Source organism: Pan troglodytes, chromosome 2, assembly GCF_028858775.2.
Source record: "Pan troglodytes isolate AG18354 chromosome 2, NHGRI_mPanTro3-v2.0_pri, whole genome shotgun sequence".
Taxonomy (NCBI): Eukaryota; Metazoa; Chordata; class Mammalia; order Primates; family Hominidae; genus Pan; species Pan troglodytes.
This window is the reverse complement of record NC_086015.1, coordinates 121,802,743-121,817,035: the sequence shown is the minus strand read 5'-3', so window position 1 is coordinate 121,817,035 and position 14,293 is coordinate 121,802,743. Positions and strand designations below refer to the sequence as shown.

General features: G+C 36.0%; 1 long non-coding RNA gene across 1 annotated transcript; it reads right to left on the bottom strand.

Annotated features, from left to right (window-relative positions):
* Window positions 1-5,383: 5,383 nt before the first annotated feature.
* On the bottom strand, window positions 5,384-8,354 carry LOC107970732 (uncharacterized). Its single transcript, XR_001713553.3, has 2 exons — window positions 8,120-8,354; window positions 5,384-5,604 (listed from the first exon to the last, which is right to left on the bottom strand). It is a non-coding gene; the product is annotated as an uncharacterized LOC107970732 (long non-coding RNA).
* Window positions 8,355-14,293: the final 5,939 nt, after the last annotated feature.

Here is a 14,293-nt window from a genome sequence, read left to right as displayed (position 1 = left end):
CTGAGAAACATAAAGCCAGTCCTTTGGTGTGTGCATAGTATATTTCTGAGAATATGTTTAGAGATCTGATGAGCAGAAGTACTGCATATTTCATGGTTGATCTTTGGTTCTCAGAGGGTTGCAAAATATTATAAAATTGTTAATTTTACCTTGTCTTCTAGGCATAATTTTCATTGAAATATTTTCAGCATTTTGTATAAAAAACCCACACACTTTTCTTCTTTCATTGGCTTTACTCTCCACTGATGACATTTAATCTAATAAGCATCCAATTGATATTAAAGAGACACTGCTTTCAACATATCTTATGATTTATATATTTGTCTCAGTATTTTAATTAATTTATGAGAATAAAGATTACGTGTATTTTTGAATAAAGATTCAATATGTGTATTGAAAAAAGATTCAATATGTGTATTTCATATTTTCCATGCATTTTTGTAAATTGCACATTTTTAAACCCCTTTTCAGGTAACATCAGGAAGCATACTATGTAAGACAGATACAAAGGGGAGCTGCTGTATGGGTGAGTATGGGTTGGGGCTACCTGGAACTCTGGTGCTAGGATGCCTTCTCTGTTCTTCACCTTAATGATGGCTCCCAAGAAACCCTAGATTTTTGTAGAATAGAGTACAAGTATTAGAATATGTCATTGCAGTTTTTTCCAAACCTTATTGTGTAGACATAGGCATGACACTGCCAAAACAGGACTGTTAGTGGATAAGCATCACTTCTGTGTTGATATTTTAAAATGCTTATTTCTCAACTAATTTAGAAAAGTCCATAATTAATATATAAAGAGGGTTAAAAACCAATATAAATTTTTAAAGTACATCTGGCCAACATAATTTTATTTTTTCCTATTAGAAAGTATCATTAGAATAGTATAAATTTCAGTAAGCACTGATCTGATCATCTCCATTTGCATATTACCTTACAGAAGGCCGGATATGTTATGAGAGAAACAGAAATGCCATGCTTAGGTATCATTGATTGTCATTGCTCTGATTTTAATTGCTCTTTATTTCTATTTTCATTCTATTCGTGAGTATATTTTTTAGACTCATACTGGAACTTCTATGATTATCTTAATCTCGGTTCTTTTTGGACTTTGCATGTGCTGAATCATGTTTATGCTAAGAAAAAGGGGTATAAAAATGTGCTATGTTTTGCAACAATATAGGCCTAAATGCTTATCAGAATTTCTCTTAGTGTTCATCGTGGAGAAGACAGTGTTATGTGTTACAAAACAGATAACATAAAATTGACCATCTTAAAGTAACAATTTAGTGATATTTAGTACATTCACAATGTTTTGCAACCACCACATCTATCTAGTGTCAAAACATTTTCAGCACCCACAAAAGAAATCTTGCATTCATTAAGCAGTTGCTTCCCATATTCTTCTCCCTCTGTTCTCTGGTAACCACCAATCTGCTTTCTGTTTCTATGAATTTGCCTATTCGAGATATTTCATATACATGAAATTCTACAATGTGTGGTCTTTCATGACTGGCTCTTTTTACTTCAAATATTTTTTAGGTTCATCCATGTTGTAGCATGTATCGGTATTTCATTTCTTATACATGAATAGTATTCTATTCTGTGTATATGCCACAATTTGTTTATCTATTTGTCCATTGATGAACATTTGGGTTGTTTTCACTTTCTGGTCATTTTGAATAGTGCTGCTATGAATATGAGTATATATGTATTTGTTTGAGTATCAGTTTTCAGTTCTTTTGAATATGTACCTAGAAGTAGAATTGCTAGATCTATGCTAAATCTATGGTAATTTGAGAAACTGTCAAACTGTTTTCCATAGTGGCTGAAACATTTTACATTCCTACCAGCAGTGTACATGGTTCCCATATTCTCCACATCCTGGCCAACATTTAATTCCCATTAAAAAAGTTATAGCCATCATAGATGGTATAAAGTGATACTCACTTTTGTATTATCAGCTTAGCTTCTTTTGTGTTTCCCCAAAGTATTCTATACAATTTTTAAGCACACTTGTATTGATGTTTCTTCAAAATATGTACCAAGTAAATATTGTCATGCCTGTGAGTGGCCATCCTACAGAACAGAGCTAGCTAGGAAGGGATCAGAGATAGAAGTTCATCTAAACATGAGTGGTTTGGATGATCCTAAATGTTTAGGCAGGCAAGGAATCAAAGCAAGCAATATAGTAGAGGGTGTGGTGGGTAGAATTCTAAGATGTCCTCCAAGATTCCTTTTCACTGTTGTATGTGCCTTGTACAACCACCTTCCCTTGAGTGTGGATGGGAACTGTGAATGTGATAAGATAGTCATTCCTGTGATTATATTACCTTGTAAGACTACGTAGAAATTATCTATATAGTCTTCTTACTAGAGATAGAGATATATTCCGACTAGAGAGTCTCCTACTGGCTTTGAAGAAAGAAGCTGCCATGTTGTGGGAGGTCCACATGGGTAGTACCTGAAGGTGACCTCTAGGAGCTGAGAGCAACTCCCATCAGATGGTCGCAAGAAAATGGGAACCACAGTCCTACACCACAAGGGACTGAATTCTGCTAACAATCTGAATGAGCTTGGCAGAGAACCCAGAGCTCCAAATGAGAGCTGAATCTGGCTGATACCTTGATTTAAACCTTATGAGACTCTGAGCAGAGAACCTATTTAAGCCCACCCAAATTTCACCTATAGACATATTGGGTACTATTTCAAACTGTTAAGTTTGTGCTAATTTGTTATACAACAATGGAAAATTAATACAAGGAGCTATCTAAAATACTTAATAATTAGAATAATGTGGGCACTGGCCTATCTCAACAGATGCTGGTCACAAGCAATGGTGACATAGCACTGTGACTAGCTATGTCACTAGTCACTAGGTGACTAGCTGTCACCCCAAGACTGATAACACAGGCTTCATCAGCAGAGCCCACCAGAGGAGAAAGCTCTGGCTAGGCTATCAGTTCACACACTGTGTTCACTTTGCTTCTGAATAAATCTAGCCTGGTGTGGCCCTCTTTGCAGGGGGATGGTCTGTATTTTGTCTAGCATAGTAAGGCAGGGCCTCTAGAAGCATGGTATGTATGTTTTTCAGGGCATGATATGAAATGTCCCCAGAGCCCTGCCACTTAATCTAATCTTTAACCTGAGCTTTATCTTCCCCAAACCTTGGAACAACTACAAACATAGTGGCAAAAATATTAGACTTAAATGTTTTGTCTCTCAACCATGTCCTGCTTTTAGAGTCATGTGACTGTAATAGAGCAAAACTGCCCAAATGATAGAACACAGGAAAGAACAACAACAAAAGTATTTGTAGAGGTAGCTCACTTCACCGCTTACTCCTTGAGCTATGCTGTCTTCTGAATTGGGTTCTTGAGCTGTCTCTTTTCATCCACTTTTAAATCTTTGATCACTGTGATATATTCGAATAGTTTCCATTCAAATTACTTTCTTCTTGCTCGTGCTTAACATGGGAAGCTGTGTCTATACTTCCCACTTGCTCTAACACAGTGCCCATCAATTCTCAGAGTTCTTTGATGATAAAGAAAAATTTCCTCAGGCATAAAGATGAAAAAAAGGGCAAGTTCAGACTTCTCTAAAGTAACACTAAATACAAAGAAAGAGAAAAAAGAAAGAAAGAGAAAGAGAAAAGAAAGAAAAAAATCTATGAGATTCTAAGAAAGAAAAGTGATTTATGATTTTTATAAATTTCAAGTGGTTGTTTATGTATGAAAGGACTAGGCAGATATCCCTAAACATGCAGGAACTTGAGGACTATATTATTATTTTGTAAAATGTAGTTGATGAAATACAGCCAATTGAAATATAAAATTTTTTAAACTTAGAAATGGGAGAGTTATGGTGAGGGTATTGGTATGAATGCTAAATCCATACTAATACAAAACTAAGAGAAAACTGGCAAATATTTCAGAACAGAAGGCAAATGATATATAACTTGATGTTATTAAAATAACATAATAAAATCTGGAGATGGGGCAGGATAGGTGTGTGGGTGGGAGTGCTAATTTCCTCATTTTTCAGAACAAGCAATCAATCACTGTTGACTAAATTTGACACATTTAGTTAAAAAAGAACCATTATGACTCCAACTTCTTAATATTCCTCTAATTATTTCTTTCTTAAATTTATTTTATCTTTTTAGAAACAATATTTCCTATCTTAAGAATATTTATATAAAATCCAGCAGTTTTTCCTATATCTTTTTTAAGCTCATTTTAAAATACAAATGAAAAAGCAACATATTATGGTATGATACGATTTTTGTAAAATTATTTCTGCATTAATTTATCTATATATCTATCCCTCACCCATCTTTCCATTCACTCTTCTCTCTGTGTCTGAAATGAAGTTTACCTAATATTAAAAATGATAATTACTGGATGATACGTTAAGTGTAAATCTTAAAATTCTTATCTGAACTGTGCTTAACTTCTTTAAAAGGTGTATATATCACTTTATGATAAATATTATTAATCTAAACAAAGAAGAAAAGAAAACTTACAAAGTGCTATCTCAGTTGTAATATAGCTATTTACTCAGTTAAAGGATACAACTTTACATAACATTCTAGAGTAGTCTTTACTTTTAAATCACAAATATTATTTTTTAAGGGACAGGAAATTAAGTTTAATTCCTATATTTGGCAAAAGAGAGAGACAATTTTGCTATGAAGGGCAAATCTATGATGCAAATGTTGTCCCTGCCCTTAGAATTTACTACATTCAATTTCTGTGATAGACACTCATACTTTAATGCGTGGGGATACAGAGTTCAGCTTATAGAGAACTTTGAAAGACTTCATAATTCACCTGCATAACTGATGCAACAGTGCCTAAGATATTTTGGGCACTTCATGCATATTTGTTACTTGCAATTCAGAAAAATTAATGACTAGCATAAAGTCTTCCTTATTTGAAACTGCAAACATGCCAGGCGTGGTGGCTCATGCCTGTAATCCCAGCACTTTGGGAGGCTGAGGCGGGCGGATCACTTGAGGCCAGCTGAAGACCAGCCTGGCCAACATGGCAAAACCCTGTCTCTACTAAAAATACAAAAATTAGCCAGATGTGGTGCTATGTGCCCGTAGTCCAGGCTACTTGGAAGGCTGAGTCAGGAGTATCACTTGAGCCTGGGAGGCAGAGGTTGCATTGAGCCCAGATTGTGCCACTGCACTCCAGCCCATAGAGCCAGACCTAGTCTCCAAAAAACAAAACAAACAAACAACAACAAAAAAGTAAACATATCAAATCGCCTCTTCTTCTCTCAAGTTAATATTCTTTCAGTTTTTATCTACGTTCATTCTATTCATGAATATACCTTGTGTTAGGCATCTACTGCTAAGTAGTAAATTGCCCCAAAATTTAGCAGCTTAAAATAATAGCATTTATTATCTCACACATTTTCTGAGAGTCAGGAATCTGGGAATGACTTTGCTGCATGGTTCTGCCTCAGCATCTTTCACGACATTGCAGTCAGGCTGTCTGCCATCCCTGCAGCCTCTGAAGGGGCTGTTGTGTCCACTCTGAGCTCACTCATGTGGCTGCTGTCAGCAGTCTTCAGTGCTGCCCCATATTAGTCTCTCTATGAAAAAGATCAAGAAATGGCTTTCCTCAGAATGAGTGATAAGAGGAAGAGTGGGGAAGAGAGAGAGAGAGAGAAAGACAGAGTATAGGCAAGTCAGAAAGTGCACCCAAGCCAGCAGCTGCAGTCTTTTTATAACCCAGTCTCAGATTTTTCCTCCATCACGTCATCTATATTCTGTTTCCTAAAAATGAATCATTAAGTCCAGTCTATATTCAATAAGTGGATTAAGAATCACTTTTTAGAAACTATTTTTTTGTGAGTACATAGTAGGTGTATATATTTATGGCATAATGAGATTGTTTGATACAGGCCTCCAAGATTCCTTATTTCAGTGTGAAATAAGCACATCATGGAGAATGGGATATCCATCCCCTCAAGCATTTATCCTTTGAGTTACAAACAATCCAATTATACTGTTTAAGTTATTTTAAAATATACAATTATGTTATTATTGACTATAGTCACCATATTGTGCTATCAAGTAGTACATCTTATTCACTCTTTCTATTTTTGTGTGTGTGTGTGTGTGTGTGCCTGTTAGCCATCCCTACCTCCCCTCAGCTCCCTCACTGCCTTTCCCAGCCTATGGCAACCATCCTTCTACTCTCTATTTCCATAAGTTCAATTGTTTTGATTTTTAGATCCCACAAATAAGTGAGAACATGTGATGTTTGTCTTTCTGTGCCTGCCTTATTTCATTTAACCAGTTCAACCATGTTGTTGCAAATGACTGGATCTTATTCTTTTTTTATGGCTGAATAGTACCCTGACTCTATTTTGTGTATGTACCACATTTTCTTTATCCATTCATCTGTTGATGGATACTTAGGTTGCTTCTAAATCTTAGCTATTGTAAACAGTGCTGCAATAAACATAGGAGTATAGATATATTTTCAATATACTGATGTCCTTTCTTTTGCGTATATATTCAGCAAAGGGGTTGCTGGATCATATGGTAGCTCAATTTTTAGTTTGTTGAGGACCCTCCAAACTGACTTCCATAGTGGTTGTACTAATTTACATTTCCACCAACAGTGTAAGGGTTCCTTTTTCTCCACATCCTCACCAGCATTTTTTATTGCCTGTCTTTTGATTATAAGCCAAGATTCACTTTTCAAAGGGAGGGATATCAGAGAATTTGTGGACATATCATTAAAATAACAATATTTGCCTAATCCTTCAAAACTTCTCCCTCAGTTTTTCATTTCTTTGTTTCTGTCCCTTCCTCTCTATGAAACTATTCTGGAAGATTCCTATTAATGTTCTTCTTAATTGTTCAAAGTCCTTTACCTACAATCATAATTTTTCATCTGTCTGAAGCACTAACTGCTTTCCAAATATTTGGCTCATCATTTCTAAGAGATTGCCAACTCCCTGAAAAAGTGGATAATTTCCTAAACAATGTTGTCTCCCAGACAGTATCTAGTAGAAAGAATGTTCTAAAACTCTTTAATATGAATAAATATGCCCAGTTGACCTTGAGAATACTCTTAGTTTATATTAGCTCTGTTCAAACATAAGTCAAATTATATCACATCTGTACTCAAATATGCAATGGTTCCCATCTCACTCAGAGTAAAAGCCAAAAAAGTTCTTACCGTGGCTCCAGAGTGAAACCATGCCCTATAAAGAGTTAAATAAACCAATGAGTAACAGAAATTCCTGAGTTTGCAGGATGACTGATAAGAAAAACAAAACCAAAAAAAACAAAAACAAAAACAAAAAAAACCAAAAACAAACAAACAAAAACAACAACAAAAAAAACAGGGTCAGGATTTCAAGAGCAGCCTGGCCAACATGATGAAACCCCGTCTCTACTAAAAATACAAAAAAAAAGTAGCCAGGCATGGTAGCGGGCACCAGTAATCCCAGCTACTCGGGAGGCTGAGGCAGGAGAATCACTGGAGCCTGGGAGGAAGAGGTTTCAGTGAGCCGAGATCATGCCACTGCTCACCAGCCTGGGTGACAGAGCAAGACTCCATCTCAAAAAATAAACAAAACAAAACAAAACAAAAATAAAAAAAGAAAGGAAAAAAAAAACCCACTTGCTGAAACACTGAATCTCCCTCTGCTTATGAGATTAAAAAAACTGACTGAAATCCTTTGGAACCAATGTGGCCTACTGGAGTCTGTGCAGAGCGAGCTTGCTGATGTCACAGCCCAAATTTACACCACGTTTTCTACTAACTCCCCCTGAATTTGCACATGCAACCCAGAAGTAGCATGAGGAGATAACTGCACGTGCCCAAGGCCTTTCCAGAGCTCTCCTTTCCTTCCACCAGTCACTTACTAATCTCAAAATCCACTCCCTGAACCTTTTCTAGTTAAAATATACTGCCTTGAAGCCAGCATAGGGAGATTTGAGCTTGGCTCCTATCTCCTTGAGAGTTGACTTTCAATACACAGTGTTTCTTTTCTCAAAACCCGGTGTCATAGCATTGGCAGCAAGCTCCTTTTGCTCAATAACAAGAGGCCCTCTATTATCTGCACCCCACCCCCTCACCTCACACACCTTGTATCCGACTGCCTCACTCACTCTCAATTCCATTCATTCTGCATCTCCTGTTTATTCTTGAACACTTCAAACATTCTCTTGCTTCAGGGCTTTTGTAGAAGCTGTTTCCTCTGCCTAGGACACTCTCCCTATGTAGCCACTGACTCATTCCCTCCCTTGCTTTACATCTTTGCTCAAATGATATCTTCTCAATGAGATCCTCCTATACAGCATTTAAGATTGACCTTCCAATAGAATTGGGAGAAAATTGGAATGTCACTCTCCTTCTAGAGCCTATAAAATCTATGAGATTCTTTTTCAGAACAAAGCTTGCATTGTGACACTGCCTGACACCCACGGCATAGGAGACATGTTGCAAACACTCTTAATAAAAGGCCTGTCAAACAAACAACAAAAAAAGAATTGACCTTACCATTCCATTATTCTCTTCCTCCTTTCATCCTTTATTTTTCTATATAGCACTTATCACCAAAGAACATACTATATGTTTTACTTTTTAATTTTGCTTTTATGATTTCCTCACTGGAAGGTTACTCTCTGCTATATCCTCAGTGCCTGGAAGAGTGCCTAGCATGTGGTTAACATTCAATAAATATGCTCTGAATTAGTTAATTCGAGTTACAGACATAATTAAGGCTGCTTTTTAGTTGGCGAGGGCAACAGCTCCATGTCACCCAAGCCTGTTGCCATCCATCTAATCCCACAGGGGCTTTTGTCGGAGAGGGTGGAGAAGCTTAGGTGGGTATGGGATGACTCCCACTCTCTTCCAGGAAGGAGTTCACCCCTCCCCACATAAACTTGTTTGTTAAAGAATAGAAGAGAATTCCAGAAAGATTAAAAGGTAGAACAAGAAGAGTAGGAAATCAGTAAGAAATATCACAGCTGGGAGCTTCAGAGAAAACGTACATAGGCTAAGGAGAGAGTGCAGAGCAATTTCTATTTCTATTTATGCACCATCATCTCTTTACTCACTGACAGATGCTGAGTGTTCCAGATCACCCCAATGAAACCAGAAGTTCCATGATCTCCCTTGGAAGTGGCTCCACATAAATTAGATTATACACAAATTCCCCAGAGCACGATTGTGCTTGAGCCTTGATGAGAATGTATGATTGCCTTGCTGTGCCCCACTCAGACTAGGGAGGACTGAACCAGTACAGATAGGACTTGGTTTCCTCCTAAGGGGAAAAATGATGGGGAAATGGCCCTACATCTCTCCTTATTTGTGGGGTAATTGTGGCAGTGATGAGCAGGCTTTCAGAGGTTTCACCTGGGGAGGACTCCTGGGAATACGAGGCTCTGGTTGAGAACAGGAGGGGAGAAAAGGAATATTCAGCAAGGAAATGAATACGTAAGTATATAGACATGATTTGTAAGTGAAATGAGCTTTGAAAAATATCTGCTAGAAGGATTAGAACCTGTTTTTATGTTATTCGTTTCTCTGTATGACACAAACAACCATATTTGACATCAAGAGATCCTTTCAAGTGAGACTTTAGGGAAGAAATAGAAAAGAAATCAATCATTGAAAGCCTGAATTCTGAAGTACTGATTTAAAACTTTCTAAAGATTTTCAAAATTACTGTAAAAATTGACTACAAATTAGAGTTTAAAAAAAAACCCAAATGTGTTTTATTAAGTAATATCTATTTACTTACTTGTCTTTGGTCTGTAATTTTCCTTGTGCCCAGTCTAACCTATTCCCATCTCCTAGCTGACCAGGTTATTCTTACTGATTTCCTTCCCCTTGACACCTGTCTTGGAGGTCAAGCCTGGACCAATTAACTTGCATTTAATTATATTCAGGAACAGTAAAGAGTATAATTGTGAAGACTGTATTCCCGGCAGTCAGACAAATCTCCATCATCCCCAACTGTGTGACTCTGAGCAAGTCATTTTTGCCCCTCAGTTGCAGTGTCTCGTCTGTATAATGGGGGTAATAACGTTGCTTACCTTACAGTGGTGGAATTTCCTTGGTGAGGGAGATGGAATGGTGAGGCTTAAATGGCACAGTGTGCTTACCATGAGAATTTATGAAATCAATACAGTTCTGTGCAACTGAGGTCCAGGAAAGTTAAATGAAAAAAAATTTAATAGGGTCTTTGGCTCTTTATAAGCATTCAAGAATGTATTCTTTATCTTGAGGAATGTCACATTAGCCATCCAATTTTTATAAGCCTCAAAACTAGTCTCCTTTGACATGGCCTTTTCTTTTCACCACACCGTTTTAGCTAGACATCAAATTCTACTGAGTTTTTCTTCTCAATGTCTCTGAAATCTGTCCTTTCTTTCCCTTTCAGTTAGCATAGGGATCCCTCTGGTCTTGGCTGCTGTCACCTCTCACCTGCATTCTTCAGTAGCCACCCCCATGATTCCTGCACTCAGGCCCTCCTCCTGTCCTTTCTCTATATTAAAGGAACACAGATCTTTTTGATACTTAAGTTTGAATACATTGTTCTGATGAAAATTTTTCAATCACTTTCCATTGCTTTTAGAATAAAAAGTGAATTCCTTAATACGGTCTCCAAGGCCTTGTATCATCTACTGTCCAGCCACATCTCATATGGCTCTCCCCTTCCTTTGAGCACCAGCTACAAGGCGGCCTTTTCTTCCTTAAACCTGCTATGCTTCTGACGCAGGATTTCTGCATGTCATTTCACTGCTTGTACTGAACAGAACTTCTCAAAGCTCTGCTTGAGAAGTTGTTTAGTTTTGACTTCTCATATATCAGGGGCCCAAAGAGGAATATTTATCCTAGAATTTGGGGATAGTTACACCTTCAAATATTCTGCCCAGACATTCCCATTGAACTTTTATATTTGTCAGAATGAATGTCTCCTTCTTAGATGAGCATTACATTTTCACTAGAACCATGAAATCTTTAATCTGTTTGTTCTTACTCATCCCTTTGTCCAGAACTTTAATAGCCTCCTGGAAAGCCTTCCTGCCTCAATCTTTAAGCCTTTTCATGAATTTCTCCTAAAATCACTTAAAAACTGCATAATTTGGGTCCTTCCATATCTTGCTCAAAGTTTTAAAGTAGCACACCATTTATCATCATTACAAATGCCAGCTCCTGACCACGTTTCATAATGAGGTATGCTATGCTTCATCTACTGCCCCTGTTCCTGCAGAGAAACAAGCCTGCCAGCTTCCCCTCTTGACTCAGAACAGTCTTCATCGCCTTGAGTTTGGGTCATGCTATTCTTGGATTTTCATCTTCCCCTCGACGCCCACTCCTTCTTCATTAAAGAAAGTCCTCAAGTATCCACAAAAGAATTCTTTAAGCCCTTCTCCCAAAATAAATGTGGTCATTTTGAAAACAAACAAAAAATGGAAAAGCTCCTGGAAAAACGAATTAATCATAACAAAAATAAACAAAATTTGACATGAGAAAGAAAATTTAAAAAGAGAAGATAATTTTGTTTAAATTAGCAAATAATACCATTTCTAATAAATGCAAATAAGTTAAAAAATACAAATGTAATGAGCAATATCCAAAAATGTTAATTATCAAAATGGCCCAGGAGAAATCTGAGACCCTTTAAAGTAATTGGGAATTAAATTAATTATAGAAATGTATCTTTAAAATTTGGGGTTTCCATGTTTATATACAGACCAATTTTTTCAAAGATTTAGTGAATAGCATTTAGAAAAAGATGTAACATTATTGACTTAATGTAGTAAAATTACTAAATTCAGATACAAAAACCTCATAATGGCAGCAGAAATAAAATATATCGAAACCGAATTGCTATCTGTATTTTTGTCTTTAAATAAAATCTCATTTAAATAGAGAGATAAAACGTAAATAACCAAAGAGTAAATTGAATCCTATTATACTTTTAATATAATCAAAAAATACAATATGGAATTTATCGAGAGAATATAATGGTGAATTAATATTAAGAAATGTACTAATTAGGTCAAATGACCAAAAGAGAAAAATGGCTACTCATGAAATATTAAACAGGCTTCTGATTACATTCAACACTCATTCCATCACAACTCTTACAGAACATTGCTAAACATGATAAGACACAACATTATACAAGAATACCTCATTTTATTGCACTTTACATGATTATGCTTTACAGATACTGGATTTTTTTTTACAAATTGAAGATTTGTGGCAACTCTGTTATAAGCAAGTGTATTGGCACCATTTTTCCAAACCAGCTGTGCTCACTTCATGTCTCTGTGTCAGCAATAAAGTATTTTTTAAATAAGGTATATACATTTTTTAAAAACAGGCTATTGTACACTTAATAGACTACAGTATAGACACAATTTTCATATGTACCAGAAAAACAAAAAATTTTTATGACTCACTTTATTGCTAGGTTAACTTTATTGTGATGATCTTGAACTAAACCTACAATATCTCCAAGGTATGCTTGTACTTAGTGGCAAAACAGTAGAAATAGTCCCACCTTTAATCAAGAATGAGATAAAGTTGTTTGCTGTGAAAGTTCTTTCCAATAAAACAAGATGATATCTAGGAACAAGAGACAAAACTATTGGAACAAAAATTACAATTAGAATTATTTTGCCTAATATTTGATTTTATTCTGAGGAAAAATATCAACTTACAAGAAGTTTTGCAAAGTGACTAGATAAAAATAGTTTTATAAAAACCAATACCTTTTCTGTAAACCAGCAATAGCCCACAAAAAGTTATAAGAGAAAAATAAATCCATTCACAACAGCAAATAAGAACAATACAGTGCCTGGGAATGAGCATAATAAAATCAGTAGACTATTATGGAATAAAATAACTATGAAACATAACATTTTTCTGGATGAGGGTGTCTTTATTTTGAAACAGTGAATCCTTCTCAAGATAATACATTGATTTAAAACAATATCTATAAAAATACAGTTGATTTGCGTTATTTGTGGTTGTTATGTTTTATAAATTTGCTGTGAACAATGAATTTACCAATCCTGAATCATCACTTCTAGGGGACATACAAGATTAGGATCCTAGGAGCCTCTGGTCACAATATTTTCATCAACCTGTGAAAAGAATTATATTTCCTCTCCTTCCTGAAAGTTTGATAATTTGAGTCTATAAAACAAACTGACAATAGACATACTAACAGAAAAGAAGGCACTAAAGTTTATTAATGTGCATTAAACACAGGAGCCATACACAAAGTATGAAGCTCAAAGAAAAGCCAGATGGTTAAACATCCACTTCATAGCAAAGAGTGAAATGGAGGACTGAAGACAATTTTAGAGGCATGGTAAATAATTTTAGGAGAGATGAATGCATTGATCAGGGAGACAGAAATTAGCTTGTAAATGATGATTCTCTTTGTAAATGAATGCGACTGGGGAATAAACAATAGTTTGGGATGAAGTTCCTTTGGGCTTGTAGGTGTGATGGTTAATTTTCAGATTCCTCCTCTGTGATATGAATTTTAGTTTTCTCTTGTTCATAAAAATTTAGGGAAGGGATTAGAGGCAATTGCGTCCTCTTTTGGTGGGAATGGTTCTTAGATAGGTAAGGGAATTTCAGACAATATGCTGTGGTTTGGGAGAGACATTGTTGAGAGACAGGATCAGGGAAGGTCAAGCTTCTTTTGTTCAGCATATGTAAGCACTATATTTTAAGGTATTGTTTTCAGAGCCCCAACAAACCAATCAGTACATGACTTTATTTTGTGTTTCTGTTTAAAGACATCTTATTTAGCATATATTGTTGATTAATTCACATTGAACTCATGACCAACAGTGATATAACTCAAACCTGAGGGAAGTTTATCTAACACAACTGTTTTCTCCGTATGGCACATCACAGCCTTATGCACTAAGGAACATTAGACAGCACTTCAGCACTATACTTGGGGCCATTTTAAACAGTAATATCCACAAGAAGCACAGAAATGTGAAAAAAAAAGGCACTAAATTAAGACCAAAAAGGACACTTGTTTATAGTATGAGAATTGAAGCAAGAAAACATTGCATCACCTAATTCAATATGCATTTGGGGTGGCAAACTTTTTGCTGCTCTGCTCAGGTTTGTAAATGACAAAGAAAGCTCCATAAATGTTGATTTGGGGTCACAAATGCATTTTAGAGAATAGGCAAATTTGCAAATATAGAATTGCAGGTAATGAGTATCAGTTGTATTTATTAATTTTTCTTTTTGTAGAAAGACATAAC